At 51.3% G+C, this 15,751-nt stretch overlaps 1 protein-coding gene and 1 long non-coding RNA gene across 9 annotated transcripts in view; one reads left to right on the top strand and one right to left on the bottom strand.

The window, feature by feature from the left end:
• LOC140386791 (rab effector Noc2-like) overlaps positions 1–15,751 on the top strand; it is a 291,632-nt gene that overhangs the window by 35,640 nt on the left and 240,241 nt on the right. Inside the window, exon 1 of one of the 8 annotated variants that reach the window (XM_072469491.1) lies at positions 5,732–5,963. The exons of the other annotated variants lie outside the window; for them this stretch is intronic. The gene's annotated coding sequence lies outside the window, so the exon portion shown is untranslated. Of the gene's footprint in view, positions 1–5,731; positions 5,964–15,751 lie in introns of those variants that run through there. 8 annotated transcript variants of the gene reach the window in all.
• On the bottom strand, positions 4,948–7,647 carry LOC140386793 (uncharacterized). The gene is made up of 2 exons (XR_011933673.1): positions 7,481–7,647; positions 4,948–6,142 (listed from the first exon to the last, which is right to left on the bottom strand). It is a non-coding gene; the product is annotated as an uncharacterized lncRNA (long non-coding RNA).

Here is a 15,751-nt window from a genome sequence, read left to right as displayed (position 1 = left end):
TGCAGCTAGGGTGTCCCAGGTGGCTTGGTGCTGCCCTGTTCTGCCTACTGCCCATCAGATGCGCCCGGGAAAGGAGTGGAGGAACAGAGTCCGAGGCTCAGTAGTGTTTCGGCACCTCCTCCGTGGGAGCCACTGGCATGGGCCCCATCACCTCCTCCCTTGGGGCTGCCTGATGGCCCCCGCGCTACCCCATGGACGGGGATGCGAGTGAAGCTGACCCATGAGGTTCCCTCGCCATCTGGCACTGCTGGTCCTGGAGGCCTGCTCCCGTCTCGACCAGGGTCTCGATACTCCTCCCTCTAAGACTGTGCCACCACCTTCTGGATCTGTACCATGTCAGCCAGTGACTGCGCCAACTCCCTCTGGATCTGTGCAATGTCAGCCAGTGCCCGGGCAATGCTAAGGAGGCCCTCAGCCATGGCCCACTGTGACTGAGCCATGTTCTGGATCATCGCTGCAATGTCCAAGAGGCCCTGGTAATTAGCTGCCTGTAATAGGGCAGCCCTGACCTGGGCTTGGCTACCGCCCATACAGAGTGCCCCAGGCCTTGGACATCCTGACTCATGGCTGAAACCTTCACCCCCAAGCCTCCACTGCAGACGCCACCCGTGTGGTGTTGGCCTGGGTGGCATGCATGTTCGGCACCACCTCCTGCTCCTGCATGCAGTTGGACTCCTCCGAATGCATCTGCGGGCGCTGGATGGTTGCCGACACCCCGTCATGCAGTCCCTGGCTCTGTGACTGCATCTCCACTACAGATGGGACCGCCCTTTCCAGAAGCCCGAAACCCATCTGACCGGCAGCTAGTCCCTGGGATCGGGCTGCCCTCCGACCATCCGGCCGGTCGGGGGTTCGTACCTCCACCTACTGTATCGCTGCACATGTGTGGTGCGCACCAGATAGTGCCCCAGTAGCCTCTTCATAAAGTGCCCACCGAGGTGAGGTCTCTGTTATAGTGGAGGATGTTGGGCACAGTTGTGAGGGGAAGTCATTGTCATCCCCGGGCTGGTGCTCCCGTCGCTGTCCCCTTCCTCACTGCTCTCCACTTGGGGTTCAGGTTGGGATTGTGGTTGGGGGCCGGGGACACCAGAGGGGCCCGCCTCATTGCCAGGAGATCCTGCAAGACACAAGACATGACTCATGATTGGATCATGGGTCGGGATGGTGGGTGGTGGTGGAGGAGTGGTGAGGGGGTGGTGGTGGGATGGGGTGGTGGAGAGGGTGTGTGTGTGGGGGTGGTGGCAACACACATGCTATGGGGAACTGCAACACAGTGGGGTCTCATTGCACACCCGATGCTGACCTCCGCCTCTGTGACTGGCCTCTCTCTAGGCCCACCGATCAGATCCAGTGCCCTTTGCTCTGCTGCAGTGAGGGGCTGCAGGTCCGGTGGTTCCCCTCTAGTCTTTCCACTCTCCCGGTGGTTGTGGGCCACCATTCCCGTTGGGGCGGGGTGGGGAGACAGAAAACGCACAGTGTTCGACAGCGGACGCACGCAACACAGGGGGGGGATAGCTGGTGGCCTTCATGGCCAGGGCACGCAGCCATGGCAGCTGGTATGGGTGCTGGCATGTGGTGCTTGGTGGGGGTTCGGTCTCCCTCAAGGTGGTAGGAGTGGGGTTACGGGTGTTTGGGACGGGGGTTAGTGTCAGGAGCACAGTGCTGTCTATTTACCCTGGCTGCCCTGAGGAGTTATGCAGTTTTTTCCTGCAGGTCGGTCCTGGCGGTGTTGCCCATGGCGCTTATGACCTCTGCCACCTGCGCCCAGGCCTGGTGCACGGTGGCGGGTGGCAACCTCCTTCCCACCCAGTGTACAGGGTGGCCCGCCTCTCCTCCATGCGTCCAACAGGGTATCGAGTTGAGCATCAGTGAACCGAGATGCCGCTTTTCTTGCTGCCATCTTGTTGGCTGGGATGAGTGTGTGTGGAGAGTGGAGTGGCTAATATGTGGCTGCAGCTTGTCAGCCTCCTGAGGTTCAATTCCGAGTCCTGCTACTACAGCACGGTAGCACAAGTGATTAGCACTGTGGCTTCACAGCGCCAGGGTCCCAGGTTCGATTCCCCGCTGGGTCACTGTCTGTGCGGAGTTTGCACGTTCTCCCCGTGTCCGCGTGGGTTTCCTCCGGGTGCTCCGGTTTCCTCCCACAGTCCAAAGACGTGCAGGTTAGGTGGATTGGCCATGCTAAATTACCCGTAGTGTCCATAAGGGTTGGGAGGAGTTATTGGGTTGCTGGGATAAGGTGGAAGTGAGGGATTAATGTGGGTCGGTGCAGACTCGATGGGCCGAATGGCCTCCTTCTGCACTGTATGTTCTATGTAATCTATGTAATCTATGAATCAGACTTTGGGCCGGATTCTCCGATCCCCGCGCTGAATTCGGCGACAGGGCGGAGAATCCCCGCTGACCCAGAATCGGGGTGGCGCCATTTTCACGACGCTCCGCCCCCTAAAAAACAGCATACTCTAGGAGTACGCCGCATGCTGCATCCAGGGCCTCCGGCCGTTGCCTGAGGCCCCCCCCCCCTGCGATGCGATGCTCCGTCCCCGATCGGCCGAGTTCCCAACGACGTGGGACAAGTGTGGTCTCCACCGTCGGGAACAGAGAGTGGCGGCTACGGACTCAGTCCAGCGTCACCACAGTCGGGGGAGGGCCGATTCGCGGGCAGGGGGGCATTATTTGGGGCCGGAGTCACTGTGGTGGGTGGTCCGGGCGAGCGAAGGGGGAGACTATTTTTGCGGGCCAGGACCGTTTCCACCATGAAGCACGGCACGGCCGCTGCAGGCCGCCGCCATGCGCGGCCACGGTCTCGGCAATGCGCCGGGCCTTATCGGCAGCTAGAGCTGGGAGCTCCATGCTGCCTGGCTGCTAGCCCCTCCAGGAACAGGGAATTGTTGCCGTTTCGCACCAGTTTTCTTGGCGTAAAACACCACCGTTTTCACGCCGGCGTGGGAACTGTCTCCCAAACGGGGAATCCATACCACCATTTGTCATTGGAATCAATCGTGTTCCACGTGGAGCTAGTTCTAGCCCATTAACGGTTGTTGAATTGGTCTGGGAGCAGTACCAATTTTGCAGTTGTAGAAGTCCACCTCTTCAGTACTGGTGTGAACATTCGTCTCTGAAACAGAGAATCCCGCCTATGATTTTGTCCCTGCCCAAAAGGTGCCAGATTCTCCCACGTGACTCCCTTCTTCCCTCAATTCCAACACTATGGGAGTGATCTATCGGCTGCGAGACGCCCAAAAGGCGGCGCGGTGCAATGTGGCTGGCAGATCCTCTTCCGGGATCTACCCGGCTCGCCATGCCTCACGAGATCTAACGCAATTCCGTGAGATGATTCCTGCCCATTGTGGGCGGATCACTTTTTGGCAAATCTGCATATTATGTCTCACTCTAATATGTACTCCCACCATCTACCAAAGGCGATGGGCTCTAACCCCCTCACCTTAGAGATCTGGTACAGCCAAGGTGTCCAGCCCGAAACCCTGGCATTGCCAGGGGCACTGCCAAGGTGCCAAGCTGGCATTTTCCCACGCTGTGGATCATGCCTGGGGGTACCATGCGCACATGCCATCTTGGGGGTTGCAGGGTTGGGGGTTTGTCTGAGGAACCCCTTAAAAGTGAGCTGGGGCTTTGGGGGGTTCAGGGGTTGTGTCAGAGGGTTGAGAGATCGGGGCACCATTATAAATGCGTCCCGATCGCCTCCTACACTGAGGGGTTCCGGAGTGAGCCGTGCTCCTCAGTGAGAAAACAAGACTAAGTGTGGCCTAGTCAGGATGTTCTCCGCTGAGGCCCTGCATCTTCCCGAATGGAAGTCCAATAACATGGTGTTTCTCAGCACTCAGCTAAACGCACTCGGTACAAGACTTTGTTTCCATTCAGGCAGATCGCACCCTACGTTTCAGGACCCTGTAATGTATTTCCCCTATTTTGTTAGACCATGGAATCCTGTCCCAAATTTGAGTAAAGAGCAGCCGATTGATGAGAGTCACTAATTTACTGTGACCGGCAGGTCAAATTCTCTTGCTGTTACGTGGATTTCGGTGATTTTATTGGTGTGAGAAGAGCAGAAAGCTAATTGAGTAAAAAAATATGCAAGATGCACTCACTGCGTGCAAGATACGCCTCCAATGCTACCAAAGTCTCAACCATCCCATAACTGCTATAAAATCCACATCCTTACCTACCCACTCTTGTTCAATTCTGCCACCCTATCTAATTTGTAACATCTTGGGGGGGATTCTCCGGTCTCCGACGCCGAAATCGCGTTCAGTGATTGGCCAGAGAATCCCCATTGGTGCCGATATTAGGGGCAGTGCCACCTTTGCGATGCTCCGCCCCCTCTAAAACAGCATAGTCAGACATTACCTGAGGCCCTCCCCCGAAGCTCCGCCCCTGATGGGCCGAGTTCCCGATGGGGTCGGTCACAGGTGATATTTTTTTCCGGGAAGTCGGCGTGGCGGCTGTGGACTATGTCTAGCGCCACCACAATCGAGGGTGGGAGAGCCGAACCGCAAGCAGGGGAGGCTGGGGCTGGGGGCACAAGTGGGGGGGGTGGTTCGGGGGTGGACAGCCTGGCCAAAGGAGGGCGCTATTTGGCAGGCCGGGTCTGCGTGCCGCCTGCACAGTGTTGCACCGCGCGGTCGCTGCAGGCCGCTGTTGTGTGCATGCGCGGTCATAGACCCGGAAAATTCTCCGGCTGTATCCGCAGCGAGAGACGGGGTCTCTACGCTGCGTGCCTGCTAGCCCCCCCCCTCCCCCCCCCCCCCCCAAACAGAGGATCGGTGGCCGTTTTGCACTTTTTTTGGTCGTAAAACATCACTGTTCCTACGCCGGTCAGCACTTCATCTTAAAATCAGAGAATCCAGCCCATTATGTATGGTCTATCTTGTGGAGCTTTAAAACTAATAAGATAATCTTTAAATGCACAAGTACAGAAACATAGAATACTTGGACTATTCATTTATGCTTTAAATGAGAAAACATACAATCACAGAATTGAATGACCAAAATACCAGTAAAATGTCTGGTCATAAAATAGATTTAGACTTACTTGGTTGCCATAAATCAGTGGCCTTGACAACACTTTGTGCATTGCATGATATAACACCTTTGTTATTCTAAAATAGAGAATTGTCTGACCCAGTGAGCAAGGTGACTGATCTAATATATAGGAACTCATGTATTTAAAACATTGTATCTCTTATTGTTTGTCACATGCTGGATGTAAAACTGTCCATTTTTTTAGGTAAACGTGGAAACCAATTTATAGCCTGTAGCTTGAAATTTGCCAGAAATTTATGAGCTCTCAACTGACTTGAGAAACTTGCCAACAACTTCAAATACAGTACTTGGATTTGCCTTGGGATAGGATAAGTTTGATAAACACCGCAGAAACCCCAGTAACGAGATTACCAATCAGCAAGGCTGCAGAAAACAAATGGACATTTTCTAATAATCAATTTAAAATTAAAAACTTGATACTTAAACGCTGCGACGAGGTTAGGGTATTCAATATAAATGTGTCTTATACAAGCTAGGTAACACATCAATTGAAATGTAGCATACTATTATGTATGATCCAATTCCACTGTGAAGCTCTCTGCCAGGGTTTAACAGTGGCTCAGATTCACTTATCACTGTCACATAATGTATCATTATGCATGAATGTTAGAAAAGACACATAATGGGACCTATGATTTCCAAAACAGCAGGAGATCTTGACAAATTCTAACCAATCAACATTTATATATTGCAGAGCCTTTCCTTGATTGGAGTAGTTGAAAAGTAAAGCTGTTTTCATATCAGCACTTCTTTAGATCAGATTTTAGGAGACTGGTGCCCAGGAGCCAGTTCCCAGGGTTAACACTTAATTCTGACTGCCCTCGGTGGTAGAATTGTTGACCCACATGAGCTGTGTCCAAAAGGAGCTGCTTCAAGGATCATTTAAATTGTCGACGGAGGTGAGTTTGTGTCAACGGCAGAAGTTTGCAATTTTACAATTTAGAATTTGAATATTTACAATTGAGAGAAACGTGGTAACTATTGTTCTGTGCTTCATGGTAAGATGCATTTTGCAGAAATATTCCATATGGAGTCATCTGTCAGTCTACCAAAGCAAAATACTGCGGAGGGTAGAAATCTGAAATAAAAAAAAACAGAACATTGTCAGCATTTGCTGTTTATATTTAATTTATCAACAGGTCATTTTTATCTCTCTTCAACAGACTGTAATGGAGGTTATTACTGAAGAGGTAAATGTTTTCAGGAAGGAGAAATGTAACTGCAGATATACTCTGGGCACATTTCAAACCAAGCAGTTTAGCATTGAGGATTAATAAGTGCTTTACAGGAAATAGCAATGAGATTAGATCAGCAAGAAAAACACCTTTGGACAGTTTTTCAAGCTCCACATTATCAATTAGGGCAGCACGGTAGCACAAGTGATTAGCACTGTGGCTTCACAGCGCCAGGGTCCCAGGTTCGATTCCCCGCTGGGTCACTGTCTGTGCGGAGTTTGCACGTTCTCCCCGTGTCCGCGTGGGTTTCCTCCGGGTGCTCCGGTTTCCTCCCACAGTCCAAAGACGTGCAGGTTAGGTGGATTGGCCATGCTAAATTACCCGTAGTGTCCATAAGGGTTGGGAGGGGTTATTGGGTTGCGGGGATAAGGTGGAAGTGAGGGATTAATGTGGGTCGGTGCAGACTCGATGGGCCGAATGGCCTCCTTCTGCACTGTATGTTCTATGTAATCTATGTAATTGACTCAAGTTGAGCTTAATTTACCTACAATTAGACTCATATGAGCTTCAGTTGCATGTTGCAAATAGCAAGCTTTAAATTAATGGATTGAATAAGGTGTACCACAAATATTTTATAAGTAATCATGTGTAGCTCTGTTCAAACACAGTGGTATTTTCCACCCAAGGCTTAACATTTTAAAAAGATGTTATATGTGTGGTTTTATAAAGATAGTTTTGTCATATTGCCAGAGGTGGGTAGAGCTCAGAGAAATAGGGCAAGTTGCTTTTACAAGTATTTCCCTTTTCCTGTGCAAATACGTTAATCTAAAATTCAAGTAGTTTCCATGAACTTTTACCCATTCACTCCTGCATTGTTTAAATCAGCAAGCTATTAGTTATTGTGTTATAGACATATTTTAAATAGTCTTTGAAATACTGTGAAAGTAGAAGTAATATAGATAGATATAAGCTAGCTTTGACTGAACTCAATGCTGCACATTGTACAATTAATCTCAAGCAAAACTACATATTCAACTACATTTTTAACTTCAGTGTATATGTAGAACTGACAACCAATATAAATTGTTAATGCTGTTTTAATTAATGCTTTCAACAATGAGCTTGATTTTAAGTGAATACCCTCAATTGTGTCCACCAGTTTCCAGCAGACCACTCTAAAATCTATCAAAATGGATACTTTCCTTTTTCCTAGAATAGGAAATGGAGATTAATCAACTCACATTTGATGCTGTAGTGATAATGCCACTAGCATTTATCAGGGGTTCTGTACACTCTTCTAATATAAACCTATCAATAAATACTTTTGAGAATTGTAAAAAAGCTTGTTTCTCCAGCACCAGTATTGTAAGCTCTGCTCTCCACGATCCCCCGACCTGCTTTGCTATCCACTTCTAGCTCCCAGTTACAGTTTCCAAGGAGATCGTGCCCGCTCTATTCTCACTATTGTGTGTTTTGCGGGCTCCGATAAGCTGTTGCAATTGATGTTTTGCTGCCAGCATTAATTGGTCAAATGTTCTCTGAAAGGTATGCACACCATTCCCCATTTTTCTGAGAATTTCAATGCTCAGACAGGAGAGGTGAAAAAGCTCATTGTGGGTGAGGTACCCTCAATAATGACGCTTAGAGATTAAACTGTAAAGAAGGCTTTATTAGACTAATAACTATGCTACAGCTATGGACGAGAGCTGACTGCTATACAGACCATGAGGCAGGCCTTTATGTATGGCTCCCAGATGGGCGGAGCCAGAGGCGGAGTCCCCAGGGTTCCAAGCCCGGTCTTAAAGGGGGCGTCACCTTACATGATGATAAGGCAGTAACCGTTCATCACATTCACCCCCTGTTTAAAAAGGAGTCCGGCGGGAGTGAAGTGCCATCATAGGTCCATCCGTCTCAGTGGCCGGATCGTCCTCCTCGACCTCCTCAATTCGGGCGGTGGTGCGGCGGGCACGGACGTCCCGGTTGAGGGCACATCCGGGAGCACAGCGGTCGGAGCTTCGGGTTGGGGCAGAGGAACTAGGCAGGGCCGGGAGTAGCGGAGCCGGCGCCGGCGGGGTGTGTAAAGGGCGGGCGCAATGGGGGGCGCACGGTAGGAGCTCACCAACCGGTGGTAGGGCCGGAAGGGGGTGTGTTGTAGGGGGCGACGGGTCCTGCAGGGGAGCGGCGCGGGAAGGGGCGTCTGTGGTGGAGGATCCAGGGGGCGCCAGATCCCGGAGGGAAACCATATCTTGCCTGCCGTCGGAGTACGCCACGTAGGCGTAACTGGGGTTGGCGTGGAGCAGTCGGAACTTTTCAACTAGGGGGTCCGTTTTATGGCTCCTCGCGTGCCTCCGGAGAAGAACAGGTCCCGGAGCCATCAGCCAAGGTGGAAGCGAGACCCCGGAGGTAGACTTCCTGGGGAAGAGAAACAATCGGTCGTGAGGGGTCTCATTCGTGGCCGTGCAGAGGAGTGACCTAATGGAGTGTAGGGCATCGGGTAGGACCTCCTGCCAGCGGGTGGTTGGGAGATTTCTCGATCGCAGGGCCAGAAGGACAGCATTCCACACGGTCACGTTCTCCCTCTCCACCTGCCCGTTTCCCCGCGGGTTATAGCTGGTCGTTCTGCTCGAGGCGATGCCTTTGCTGAGCAGATACTGACGCAGTTCATCGCTCATGAACGATGTACCCCGGTCGCTGTGGATATAAGCAGGGAAACCGAACAGGGTGAAGATGCTGTGCAGTGCCTTAATCACCGTGGCTGAGGTCATGTTGGTGCAGGGAATGGCGAATGGGAAACGGGAGAACTCATCGATCACGGTGAGGAAATAGGCATAACGGTTGGTGGACGGGAGGGGCCCCTTGAAGTCCACGCTCAGTCGCTCAAAGGGGCCCGAGGCCTTCACGAGCCGAACCTTGTCTGGCCGATAGAAGTGCAGTTTGCACTCCGCACAGACCTGGTAGGCCCTGACCATGGCCTTGACCTCCTTGGTTGAGTAAGGTAGGTTGCGGGACTTGATGAAATGGACGAGCCGGGTAACCCCCGGGTGGCAGAGGTCATTGTGGATGGCTTGTAGGCGGTCCTCCTGCGCGTTGGCGCATGTGCCGCGGGACAGGGCATCTGGGGGCTCGTTGAGCTCCCCTGGACGATACTTGATATCGTACGAGTAGGTGGAGAGTTCGATCCTCCACCTCAAAATTTTATCGTTTTTTATTTTGCCCCGTTGCGTGTTATCGAACATATAGGCGACCGACCGTTGTCGGTGATGAGGGTAAACCTCCTACCGGCAAGGTAGTGTCTCCAGCACCGCACAGCCTCCACAATGGCTTGTGCCTCCTTTTCGACTGCAAAGTGTCGAATCTCGGAGGCGGTGAGGGTTCGGGAGAAGAACGCTACTGGTCTGCCTCCTTGATTGAGGGTAGCAGCCAGGGCGATGTCTGATGCATCGCTCTCTACCTGGAAAGGGATGGTTTCGTCCACCGTGTGCATGGCGGCCTTGATGATGTCGGCCTTGATGCGGTTGAAGGCCAATTGAGCCTCAGCTGAGAGGGGAAAAGTGGTGGTCTTTAGGAGTGGGCGGGCTTTGTCCGCATACTTGGGGACCCACTGGGCGTAATAGGAGAAAAGCCCCAAGCACCGTTTGAGGGCCTTGAGGCTGCGGGGGAGAGGGAGTTCCTTAAGGGGGCGCATGCGGTCGGGGTCGGGACCTAGGACCCTGTCTTCCACGACATAGCCGAGGATGGCCAGCCGGGTGGTGTGGAAAACGCATTTGCCCTCGTTATAGGTCAGGTTAAGGGCTCGGGCGATCTGGAGGAACTTTTTGAGGTTAGCGTCATGGTCCTGCTGATCATGGCCGCAGATGGTGACATTGTCCAAGTACGGGTATGTAGCCCGCAAACCGTACTGGTCCACCATTTGGTCCATCGCCCTATGAAAGACGGAGACCCCATTTGTGACACCAAAGGGGACCCTGAGGAAGTGGAAGAGCCGGCCGGCTGCTTCGAAGGCAGTATAGGGGCGGTCTTTTGGTCGGATGGGGAGCTGGTGGTAGGCGGATTTGAGGTCGACCGTGGAAAAGACTCGGTATTGGGCGATCCGATTTACCATTTCCGCGATGCGAGGAAGGGGGTACGCATCAAACTGCTTGAATTGGTTTATGGTCTGGCTATAATCCACGACCATCCATTTCTCCTCCCCGGACCGGACTACCACCACTTGCACTCTCCAAGGGCTGTTGCTAGCCTCGATGACCCCCTCTCCCGGTAAACGCTGGACCTCTGACTTGATAAAAGCCATATCTTGGGCACTGTAGCGCCGGCTCCTGGTGGCGACGGGCTTACGGTCGGGAGTGAGGTTAGCGAATAGCGAGGGGGGTGCGACTTTCAGTGTCGCAAGGCAGCACACCGTGAGGGGGGGCAAGGGTCCGCCGAACTTCAGTGTCAGGCTTCGGTGGCTGCACTGGAAATCCAGTCCGAGCAGCAGGGGGGCACAGAGGTGAGGGAGGATATAAAATTTGAAACGGGTGTATTTGGCACCCTGGATCGAGAGATCCGCAATAGAGTACCCCGTGATTTGTACCGAGTGGGACCCAGATGTGAGGGCTATGGTTTGGGATGCGGGATGGGTGCGTAGGGAGCAGCGCCTTACTGTTTCAGGGTGGATAAAGCTCTCCGTGCTCCCGGTGTCGAAGAGGCATGCAGTGTCGTGCCCGTTGACCTGGACCTGCATCATGGAGTTCTGCAGGTGTTTTGGCCGAGTTTGATCGAGGGTGATCGCACCCAGTCGCGGGTAGTCGGAGTCGTCAGCCGAGTCGGACTCGTAAAATGGCCGCTGCCGTCGGTCGCACGTGTCGGGTCGAGAAGGTGGCCGCCGACCAGATGGCCGCTCCCATGATTCGCACGAGGCTGATGACGCGTCAGAAGAGGGCGTGTCGGGTCAGTGCGCAGCAGCATTGCGAGGCCTGCGGGCCTGAGAGCCTGATTTTCGGGCCGGCTGTTCTTTGTTTTTCTGGCCCCTGGGTCTGGCCAGGCAGACCCTCGCAAAGTGCCCTTTCTTCCCGCAGTCGCTGCAGATCGCGGAGCGGGCTGGGCAGCGTGGGCGTGGGTGCTGGCCCTGCCCGCAGAAGTAGCAAGGTGTGCCCCCATGGTGAGCGGGTCGCCGCGTGGCGCAGGCCTGTAATACGGGTGAGTCTGAGGAAGTCCGGGGGGGGGGGTCTGGCAGAGTCCGCGGGGTACGTACCCAAGTTATGTCGGGCCACCTCCAGCGAGGAGGCGAGCGTTAGCATCTCCTGGAGGTCTTTTGCCCCGTTTTCGAGCAGCCGCTGCCGGATGTAGGTCGAGCGGATTCCGGACACGAAAGCATCCCTGATGTGCAGGTTCATATGGACTTCCCATGTCACATCCTGATGGTCACAGTCCCTGGCAAGCGCGGTGAGTTTCTCAACAAACTCGTCGAGCGATTTCCCCCGAGCGCTGCCGGCAGGTAGAGAGCAGATGCCGGGCGTGCACCTCATTGACGGGTTTGACAAACCGCTTGCGGAGCAACTCAATCGCTTCCTCATAAGTTGTCGCCTTTTCGAGCGTGGCGGAGATTCTGTGACTCACCCGGGCGTGGAGTAGACGCAGCTTGCGTGGCCCCAGGATGGGAGTCTCAGCGGAGTCCAGGTAGGCCTCGAAGTACCGCAGCCAGTATTGAAAAATTTCCTTTGCCTCCGGCGTTCGTGCTTCCAGATTGAGCTTCTCTGGTTTTAGGCCTGCGTCCATCTTGAATCTAGTTTAGTCTAATAAATTGAGGTACCCTCAATAATGACGCTTGGAGATTAAACTGTAAAGAAGGCTTTATTAGACTAATAACTATGCTACAGCTATGGACGAGAGCTGACTGCTATACAGACCATGAGGCAGGCCTTTATGTATGGCTCCCAGATGGGCGGAGCCAGAGGTGGAGTCCCCAGGGTTCCAAGCCCGGTCTTAAAGGGGACATCACCTTACATGATGATAAGGCAGTAACCGTTCATCACAGTGGGTTCTTTAATTGGTGAGAGAAATCACTTTATAAAATATGAATTTAGCACTTTTAAGAACAATACAAAATTATTAGCATGGCAATCTCCCATGCTGGTAATTTCTTGGAATAATTTGCATTGCCTGCAACATTTTCCCCATGAATTTTTTTTGTCTCTGACTCTGGTGTTTTGCTTGTCCTCCAAATCATTTAGTGCACCGAGCCATCTAGCTTTGGAATTCCCTATAAAACCCCTCTGTTTCTCCACCTTCTACTGCTTCTTTAAGATCTTCCTTAAATCCCACGGGCAGGATTCTCCATTAGTTGATTCCGAAATCGGGGAGTGTGATCGGGCGGAGAATAGCTCCTGACGCCGAAATCGCGGCAGGCGTCGGTTTGGCGCTGAATCGCGATGCTCCACCTCCTTGAAAACGGTGTAGTTAAAATCCCATTCGCATATCATTAGCAGACCCACCTGCGATGCTCCGCCTCTGATGGGCTGAGTTCCCGATGGCGCGGTCCACGTGTGCTCTCGCAGATCATGAACTTGGCGTGGTGGCTGCTGAGAGAGGGCCTATGGACAGTGTCCAGCACCGCCATACTTCGCAGACAGCAGTGCTGCTCGCTGGGGGGGGGGTTTCTGCCAAGGAAAGTGGGAATAGTGGAGGATGTCCTGGAGGCGGGCTGTGGAATCGGGGTGGATGGATACGCAACACCATTACCGCAGCTGGCGAGGGAGCCATGCGGCTGCGCATGTCGCTGCCAGCCCGCTTTAAACTTGGTGCCCTGGGTCGTATAGATGACCCCCGAGGCACCCTCCTTGGTGCCCTCTGCCCCAGCCGACCCATCAGCTGTACGGGTGCTCCAGCACAACCTGTCCCATCTTTTCGGTCCCGATCAGTGTGTGTGTGTGGGAGGGTGTAGTGTTTAAGTACGGCTGCAGCTTGTCAGCATGCGAGTGTCCATCACAGACCTGGCGAATCCTGCATTGTTTTTTGTGGGTTTTGATGGTGTTCCACGCAGCGCTGGTGCTCGCCCCTCACCGGTAGCAGAATTGGTGCTGGTTTGGCACCGGTTTTTCCGACATGGAAGTCCATGGATTCTCCGTTGGTGTCAATACTTAGACTCAGAAACGGGAATCCGACCCCATATCTTTGGCCAAGCTTTTTGAAGGCCTTTCTGATATTTCCTTCTTCAGCTCCACATCCGCTAATTTCTGATTTATGTCTCCGTGGAGTGCCATGAGGTGTTTTATTTTTGTGTTAAGTGTGCTACTTAAGTGCAAGTGGCTGGTGTTCGAAACAGTCCTCCATCACCTCCCCCAGATTACCATTCTTCATATGAGCTTGGACAGTACAGACCCTGAGTTAGTGGTCAGTTGATAATTGATAACACTGGCACTTTTCCACGGTGGTCAGTGGATGTAGGTCAGGCAGAAACAATCTCACTCTTTCACTACGACTTGCCTGATCAGCTAACCCGGCACCAAGCAGGTCGAGGATCTGGGATCATGCTGATTTGCAGATCTCAGTGCCATACCATAATTTACATTCTCAATAAAATATATGTAGCACAGTGGTTAGCACTGTTGCTTCACAGCTCCATGGTCCCATGTTCGATTCCCGGCTTGGGTTACTGTCTGTGCAGAGTCTGCACGTTCTCCCCGTGTCTGCGTGGGTTTCCTCCGGTTTCCTCCTACAGTCCAAAGATGTGCAGGTTAGGTGGATTGGCCATGCTAAATTGCCCTTAGTGTCCAAAAAGGTTAGGTGGGGTGACTGGGTTACGGGGATAGGGTGGAGGTGTGTGTTTAAGTAGGGTGCTCTTTCCAAGGGCTGGTGCAGACTCAATGGGCCAAATGGCCTCCTTCTGCACTCTAAATTCTATGATTCTATAATATAAAAATGCTACCACACAGCTGCACACTGGATTTTCCACATTTCTTTTAACACCCAATTGGAAAACAATGTGAAGGGTAATTTGAGTTAAATCCTGTATTTTTTTAAAGTAAAAAGAATTATTTCAGTCTTTCTGCTATCACTTTACAAAGTTCCGCATAAATATTTCATATACATTTGTACATTGAGTTGCAAAATACACCACCTCCATATTGAAACTTTGAAATATTGACATCCATGAGTCTCGTGGAGAATTAAAATTAACTTCTCAATAATTCAGATAAAGCTCAGAGACCAATGAAATGTCTTTCCTTGTCCCAACAATTTTGAGCTTTTAGAAGCACCCAAAGCTTAAAAGTTATCCAACAAACACAACAAAATCTATTTGTTATGTTAAGCTTGCTTTTAACTTGATATGCCTTGCAAGTTTTTCTTTTATAATCCTTTCAGGCACTTTATCACTCTGATTGAAACCTTTATTTTCGACAGCTGTATAGTCTTTTCTTTTTATCAATATTGTTACTTGCCCTGACACTTCAAAAGGTCGAATAGCGTGGAATATTTAGTTCCCGATTATGCCCTGATTGTAGCTAGGCCTCTGTCACAGCTATCATGTCACATCCTTTAAGCGGTATTTGTGCTTCCAACTCCTTTTATTTCTTCCGCTGCGTGCATTTGTGTACAGAACATAGAGACATAGGAATTGCTAGATAAAGAAAGACCAAATTCCCATTAATTTGTTTTCTACTACCCTGGAACATACAATGATAATGGAATCCGTTGATTGATGGCAATCAATCTCTATCAATAAGCCTACCATGAGGACCACCCCAGAGGTTGAAAGTTTTGGGAACGATCGGACAAAGTCGCTATTCCAATACAACCCCCAAAGACTACAACACTAAGTAATCCTTTAAGCTTCCCTTTTAACATCCATACGGCTTAAAACACCTTTTACCAAAAGCACATTAGATTTACATTCACTCCTGAGAACATTTATAATTCTGAATTCACCAAATGATCAAGAGATAGTCTTTTCATGGCAGAGAGAACAGCAGTACACCTGCTTGGTCTGGCTTCAGCTCCAACACTGAAAACGAAACTAAAACACACCCTGCAGCAAACAGCCTAAAACGAAAGTAAAAAGCCGACAGACAGCCCAGCTCCACCCATACTCTGACATCACTGATAAATATCCATTTCTTAATGTACGTTTCTTAAACACCCATTTCTTAAAGGTACTCTCACATGACACCACCTATTAATAAGGAGCTGTTGTTTTGTGGAGATTGGTCTGGGGATGGACGAGATAGAGGAAAATATGAGGATTTCTGGCACCACATTCGCCACGCTGAAGCTCCATTTGGCAATCATAGGAATTGAGGCCTTTGTGTTCCAGCCGCCTGAACAAATAAAACATGAAAAGCCTTCCTGGCTCGTTTTCCTGCTGCTTGCTGTTTTACAAATTGCCAACATTGGAAAAGTGCAGGGACAGATTTTTGTTTGTTCTGTTAATGAGATGTCCTACAACAGCCTGAACAACATTGCTAAATATGATTGGCCCTCAGGCACCTGAAGGTTAACAGGCAGGGTTGACTTATGTTGACAGCGTTGACAAT

This window comes from Scyliorhinus torazame, chromosome 12 (genome assembly GCF_047496885.1).
Source record: "Scyliorhinus torazame isolate Kashiwa2021f chromosome 12, sScyTor2.1, whole genome shotgun sequence".
Classification (NCBI taxonomy): Eukaryota; Metazoa; Chordata; class Chondrichthyes; order Carcharhiniformes; family Scyliorhinidae; genus Scyliorhinus; species Scyliorhinus torazame.
This window is presented reverse-complemented; position numbering and strand designations above follow the sequence as displayed.